The following is a 7302-nucleotide window of genomic DNA, read 5'->3' on the forward strand; positions in this document are numbered from 1 at the left end:
ATAATTAGTACTGTATCGCCATTGCTTCGACCTCGGGCAATGCTGATACAATCAAATGAATTGCCATTATCTTGACGTATGTCTCTCAGTGGAACAATACTGATACAGTAGAAACGTGCTCTTTTTGGTATATAACATGACATACTGCTGGTAGATATTGTCCGTTTGCATAGAGGTCACATGGAAAATGGTAGTTGTGCAAGATGGAACTTGTATTAGAAGAATTGAGTAACAGAATAGTGTAATTGAACCAAAATACTTTCAGCATGAAACCTTAATGTACAAGGAGCATGACAATGATCCGTTGTGTACAATACCTGTACTATATCAAAAATGTGGAAAAAAATGAAATCTTTGAGTTTTAAGTCCCACGGTTATGCCGGTTAGGCTAAAGGAGACGGTGATGATGTGTAATGAATGAAATGGTGGAATGAAGAAAATGGGAGAACCCCGAGAAAACCCACGCACACGGTGTTTGTCCACCACAAAGTTCATTTGGCGCGGGCTGGGATCGAACCCGGGACCCCTAGCACCAGAGGTGAACGCTCTACCACTGAGCCACCGCGGCCCATAAAAAATGTGGAGTTCTTACAATAAGTGAAAGAAGCAGCATATTACTCGTGCTTGTTAAAAGTATCAATGCTTAACAGAAGCATAATTAAAAGAAAATATAAACAGATTTGCTACAAAAACGTTGAGCTACCTATCAAAAATAATCTATTTACTATATGAACATCTATTTTCTGTATGCATATCTCTTCACTGTACATTCAGACCGTCAAATGAAACTGCAAAAAACAAAATAGTGCCCCTTCTGTCTAACACAGGCTGAGGCAACATCAGGACCACATCATCAACGGAAACAGTATTCACCTCCTCTTGTTCTGACAAGTAAAACATACTACCATTCATATTTTTGCGAACAAATCTGACATCATAAAAAGAATCATCTACTTGAATTACTTGACAACAAAATTCTTCACTGATTTCTTTCCTAAATATTTAACCAATAACCACTTTCCAACTTTATTGCAGTACGATTTCCATGTTCATCATAAAAAATTTCAATAAATACTAATGTTTACATACATTGTTTTGTTATGCGCCATTATTAGCACAAAATGGTGCAAGTATAAATTAACTATGAACATTGTTATTTTTCAACATTGCCTCACTGTTCAGCATTGCCCCATTCCGATAATATTTTGTTCCTCTTTGAATAAGGTCATTTTTAGGCAATATAGTTTGGATGACCACTACAACAATATGAATACTCGAGGGAAGGTTATAGAGGATATGGAATGGAAACAGTCTCTAGAAAGACTAAAGCAATGATGATTAGAACGAAGCTGTCTCTATAATATATATATATATATATATATATATATATATATATATATATATATATATATATATATATATATATATATATATATATATATATATATATAATTACGAAAAGTGAAAGTAAAAAGATAACTACTTGTCGATAAAATTTGAACTTGAAACATAAGATTAATAGAAATGGTGAAGAAAACATTTAGAGAGAGAAAAAAGTTTATTTTTTGGGCTTCATATCACGAATTAATGAAAAGATCCATCAAATACTTTTGTATGGACCACTTTATGAAATAGAAACGTGAACACAACGCAAAGTAATGAAAAACAACCAGAACTATTCTAGATGTGGGTATACGAGTAGATAAAATAGATAAAATTAGCTATATTGATAGAAAACCTATGAGGAAGTTTTAGGAATAGAGTGGGGAATAAAACAACAATATTAGATAAGTGAGGAAAAGAAATTGGTTAGGATTGACTTGCAAAGGAAGTACATAATGAGGGATATGATAAAAGATATGGTGGAGGGAAAGAGACAGAAGAAAAGATTTCAATTCATGAGTTTGAGTTTTCAGTTTGAGCTATTATTCAATACCGACTTTATAAAGGAAGACGCCTACTATTAAAGTGGACTCCGAATAACGATGGGGCTTGAGTTTGTTGTAGTTGGCAGTTGCACAGTTCATCATGCAAGATCAACCATCATAATGTAGGCCGTCCCTCACTACACTATCTCGCCTTCAAGAGACTACAATATTGGTGGACGGGAGTAAAATGGATAATTGCTACTTCAAAATAAGTGAGTTAGCTGAGGATTGTGGTGCGGTGCAAACTTCTCATCTTTCGGCAAACGACTTACCAAAAATGATAGAATACTAACCTTGATGACGAAAGTTTGTCAGTTTTAATGATAACACTAGTAACATTTAACTGAAACAAATCTTGCTGAGATTGGAATAATAAAATGGTAAGTTCAGAGATGAACTTCCCTTCTTAGTTAAATTTCTTTGTCAACAATTGAAGACTTTGGGACAAAACCCCGTTAGTCCAAAAAGTGAAAGTCTAAAGGAGATAGCTTCACGAGGGTTTCTCGTCATCTGATTTTCTTCAAACTTGGCACATATATACTAGACCGAAAATAAATCGACACGTATCTTTTTGTTTCTTTCGGAAAATAGGTTACGGGGGGCAAAGGACCCCTTTTTCAAGAAAGAGTCCTCTTGATTAAAAGGGCCACTTTAAAGAAACGAAAATTCTGCCGATGCAAAGATGACTTCAAAGTAGGAAATACGGGTTTTGTCGTTTTTGTGAGAAAAGGGTTGCAGGAGCAATGCTCCCTTCGAAATGACAAAGGACCCCGCACAATTCTTACGGATTTCAACGGAATTACTTCAAACTGTGATGTGTTGTAGGTATGGTGTTCCTAAGAAAAAGTCTCAACGGACACAACCACAAATCAGAGGCCGTTTGGCCACTACAGGACCACTTTTCTGAAAACAGCCGAAGATAATGACATTCTGGATTTCTGTAAAAATGTCTGAAACGTTGATATGTTGTAGATATAGTGATCCTGAAAAAAAAGTCTTAACGAGCATAACAACCAATCACTGATTGTTTGGCCACTGCGATGCCACTTTTTTTAAAAGCAGCCGAAGATAGTGATATTCTGGATTTTGATTAAAATGACTGAAACTGTGATATGTTGTAGATGTAATCCTGAGAAAAGGTCTCAACGGACACAACCACCAATTAGTGACCGTTTGGCAACTACGGGGCCACATTCTTTAAAACAGCAGAAGGTAAGGATACTCTGGATTTTTTATAGAATTGTATGAAATCCTGAAAAGTCATATCCCACAACCCGGAAAAAGCATTAGGAGAGTAACGGCCAACATAATTTAAGCATAGACCACATTCGGATGTTCATCTTGCGGAACAAAGGAAAGCCCAAGACAATTTTTCTCAGGATCACGATATCTACAACATATCACAGTTTCATTCATTTACAGCGAAATCAAAAATATCATTATACACGGCTGTTTAAAAAAAAATGAACCTTTAGTGGTCGAATAGGGTTGCCAACTGGCCGATTTTAGTCCGGCTTGGCCGAAAATATTGCTGTTATTTTGATTAAAGCCAGTGATCGGTACAAACTTCTTACAAACCCCCTTATGACCGGTAATTTTTCTCTAGGGATGCGCACGAGACAAGATTTGTGGCTGTCTCGTCTCGAAAATGTGCTGTAAAACTGATGTCTCGACTCGAAAAATGTATATTTTTCTATTGGAAGAGCCGTGTCTCGACTCGAATTTTGTCAGGAAATTCCTGTCTCCACTCGTCTCGTGCGCATCCCTATTTTTCCCAAATTTATTCGAAGCAAACACTCTAGTTCGAACCAATTTCATCTAGTTCGAAGTATAGATTTAAAAAGTAACTTTCATTATGTAAACTGTCACCTTTCACCATCTATAAATAATTAATATATTTTGTTCATCGGTTTAGATAATTTTAAAGAGAGGACAGGGACTGTATCGGGAAATTTTGAAATTTGCTTGAATTTGAATTTTACACATTTATTGAGAGTGAAAAAGGATTTATTAAAGCAATTTCCTGTGGTTGAAGTATAACTTTAAAGAATAAAATTCGTTTTCCAAATCCAAAATTGTCACGTAAAAATTAATATACTTTTGTTCACCTGTTTCGATGACTTTAAAGAAGTGGTAGTTACTGGTAAACACAATAAAATGATTAATGCCGGTTTTAGTTTCTCATTTATACCATAGGGAATTTTGAGGGGGTGTCGGTTTTTTTTTTTTGCTAAGTTGGCAACCCTATGGCCAAACGATCATAACTCATGGTTGTGTCCAATTAAGACTTTTTCTCATGAGGGAAAGATCTTCAACATATCTCAGTTTTACTAAATCTTCCCGAAATCCAGAGCATTATTATATTCGGTTGTTTTCAAGAAAATACCCCTGTAGTGACCAAACGATTAGTGATTTGTGGTTGCTTCCATTGAGACTTTTTCTCAGGATAACAATATCTACAACATATCACGGTTTCTGTCATTTTGACCGAAATTCAGAATATCACTATCTTCAGCTCGGCTGCTTTCAAAAAAGTGGCCTTGTAGTGGCCAAACGGTCAGTAATAATTGGTTGTGCCCATTAAGAACTTTTCTCAAGATCACAATATCTACAACATATCAACGTTTCAGTCATTTTCACCGAAATCCAGAATATCACTATTTTCGGTTGCTTTCAAAAAAGTAACCTCGTAGTGGCCAAACGGTCAGTAAGTGGTAGTTGTGCCCATTAAGACTTTTCCTCAAAGTCACAATATCTACAACATATCACGGTTTCAAGCAATTCCACCGAAATCAAGAATACCGTTACCTTCTGTTTCCAAAAAAAAGCAAACCTGTAGTGGCTAAACGGTCATGATTGGTGGTTGTGCCTATTGGGACTTTATCTTAGGATCACAACATCTACAACATATTACACTTTCAGTCATTTTAATCGAAATCCAGAATATCACTATTTTCAGCTGTTTTCAGAAAAGTGACCATGTAGTGGCCAAATGATCAGTGATTGATGTTTATGCTCATTAAAACTTTTTGTCAGGATTACAATATCTATAACATATCACGGTTTTAGTCATTTTTACCGAAATCCAGAGTGTAATTATCTTCGGCTGTTTTCAAAAAAGTGGCCCTGTAGTGGCCAAACGGTCAGTGATTTGTGGTTGTGGCCATTGAGACTTTTTTCTTAGGAACAAAATATCTACAACATATCACGGTTCCAAGCAATTCCATTGAAATCCAATTTCCGTAAGGATTATGTGGAGTAATTTGTCATTTTGAAGAGAGCCATTGCCCCCTTCAACCCTTTTCTCGCAAAAACGACAAAACCCGTTTGAAGTCATCTTTGTATCGGCAGAGTTTCAATTCTTTAAAGTGGCGCTCTTAATCAACCTTTTTTGAAAAGGGGCCCTTTGCCCCCCTTAACCTATTTTCCGAAAGAAACAAAAAATATGTATTTATTTATTTTTGGTCTAGTATATATGTGCCAAGTTTGCAGAAAATCGGATGACGAGAGACTCTTGTGAAGCTATCTCCCTTACACTTTCACTTTTTCGACTTGACGCGGTTTTGCCCCAAAATCTTCAATTGCTAGTCACCATACACAAACAATAAACAACATTACAATTTTAGTTTGAGTTTTCCTTTTTCTTTTTCTATCCTCAATTAACAAAAACCAGGAAACTTAAGGTAAGAATTTCGTTCAAGAGATATTTAATATGATGAATTTATAACTCATTCCTTCTATATTTCCACCATTTAGGCTATACATGTTATTAGCAAGATTCCTAAACAGAAGTGCTAACAGAAGGTAATAAAATAAATTGATCAATAAATCCTAAGAAGTAGCCGAAATTGGTGCAAGATGGTACTAAAGTTCTACAAGCTCAAATTGTATTATAGAACTGATAACTGTGTTCAGAATAAGACTATTTTGCGACTGACGAAAGAGTAGATTAAGTTGAAATCGGTAAGAACTATACATCGGAAACCGGAAATAATTATATACTTAGGTATATATAGAATGCTGAATTGTATTTATTTATTTATTTAATACGTTGTTTGCACCTTAATGAGCTTACGAAACTCTATAACACACTAAAATTATTAAAAATAAGGAAATTCTGATTTCTTATTGAGATAGCTCTGGGCTCAGGACGATACAGCAAGTACTTTTTCTTCATAGTGACAATCCTAAAAACATACAAAAAAAATCTTTAAATAACAACTCGCTAACATCTGAAGATAAACAAAATTTGCTTTTGGATTAAAATTGCTTACAAGAAAAAGGGGAAAAAATATTTTTTTCTCACAAAGATTGTAATAACCAAAATATGGTGGCCTAATCTATGTCTAATCATTATGGCAGTTACAATCAGGAATACCAAGAATTGACAATAAATGTCATTATTTGATCTGTACGCACAGATTTAATTAGAAATATACTCAACCACAAAGTTAGTTTCATTTGACTATTCACCATTTAATTAGATATTGTTTTAACAATTGTATATACAACGCTATGGCATTGTAAGTAGTTCAGATACTCGCGTATATCATATGTTCATATCACTGAACATATTTCCTAGAATTCGAAACAGTAAACATAAAATATGTTACGTTATCAACTACTTTTCTTCTCTTTTTATCACAAAACAATGTCTGGCAAGCACAACAACAACACTTTGTGCTCTTGTCCAGAACATTCTTTCTCCTTTTATCGATGTATTCATATACTTTCGTACGTAGTGCATACACTGTATAGGTGTTGTTATGATTGTTAGTTCCTGAATATCTTTCCAGATATTTGCGTTCTTGCATGGAAAGTTTTCTATTGTTTATTTTCCTCATTTATGAAATGAAATGAAATGAAATTTTGAGTTTTACGTCCCACGATTATGGCGGTTAGGCTAAAGGAGACGGTGATAATGAGTAATGAATGAAATGGTGGAATGAAGAAAGTGGGAGGAAACGGGAGAACCCCGAGAAAACCCACGCACACGGTGTTTGTCCACCACAAAGTTCACTTGGCGGGAGCAGGGTTTGAACCCAAGACCCCTAGCACCAGAGGTGAACGCTCTACCACTGAGCCACCGCGGCCCTCATTTCCCTCATTTAGTTCATTTTAAGGCCATTAATTAAGAAGGATATAATAATCTTACTTATATATGTTACTGCCAACAGAAAAAGTAAATCTTATATATAAAAGAGAACGCACAAATCCTTTGTTCCCTCATCACGCTAATACGGCTGAACCAATTTCTTTCATTTTTGGGGGGTTATTAGGATTTGGACCCTAGATGGTTTTTATCATATCACTTTAATTTTTAATTACCAGTGTCTTGAGATAATTGACCATTCAAGTGTCCATAACGTACAAA

Source organism: Thermobia domestica, chromosome 2 (genome assembly GCF_964235325.1).
Source record: "Thermobia domestica chromosome 2, izTheDome1.hap1.1, whole genome shotgun sequence".
Taxonomy (NCBI): domain Eukaryota; kingdom Metazoa; phylum Arthropoda; class Insecta; order Zygentoma; family Lepismatidae; genus Thermobia; species Thermobia domestica.